The following is a 376-nucleotide window of genomic DNA, read 5'->3' as shown; positions in this document are numbered from 1 at the left end:
TCAGGGAGTCTCTTACTACCCACTACACTCAGTCTACCAGCCATGAAGACTTTGAAGGGTAGGGGACCAGGGGAACTCAACCCTGTTGCCCCTTCCTGTGGGTCAGCTCTCTCTGCCATTTGCAGTAAGTCACCTTCCAGACTAGTGATTTGCACAGGAGAGATAGCAGCTCCTTTTCTTGTTTACCAGACTCAGAAACTGAGACATGTCTACAGGCTGAGGATTATAAATAGGGTGAGAAGCCAGAGACTCCACAAAGGCATGATTTCTCAACTCACTCCAGGGTATACAGGTGTGTGGGGAATGGAGAAGAGAGAGTAGGCAGCAAGAGAGGAATGGCAGCAAAAAAAAAAAAAAAAAAAAAAAAAAAAAAAAA

This window comes from Marmota marmota, unplaced genomic scaffold (genome assembly GCF_001458135.2).
Source record: "Marmota marmota marmota unplaced genomic scaffold, marMar, whole genome shotgun sequence".
NCBI classification, from domain to species: Eukaryota; Metazoa; Chordata; class Mammalia; order Rodentia; family Sciuridae; genus Marmota; species Marmota marmota.
Note: the sequence above shows the minus strand (reverse complement) of the source record.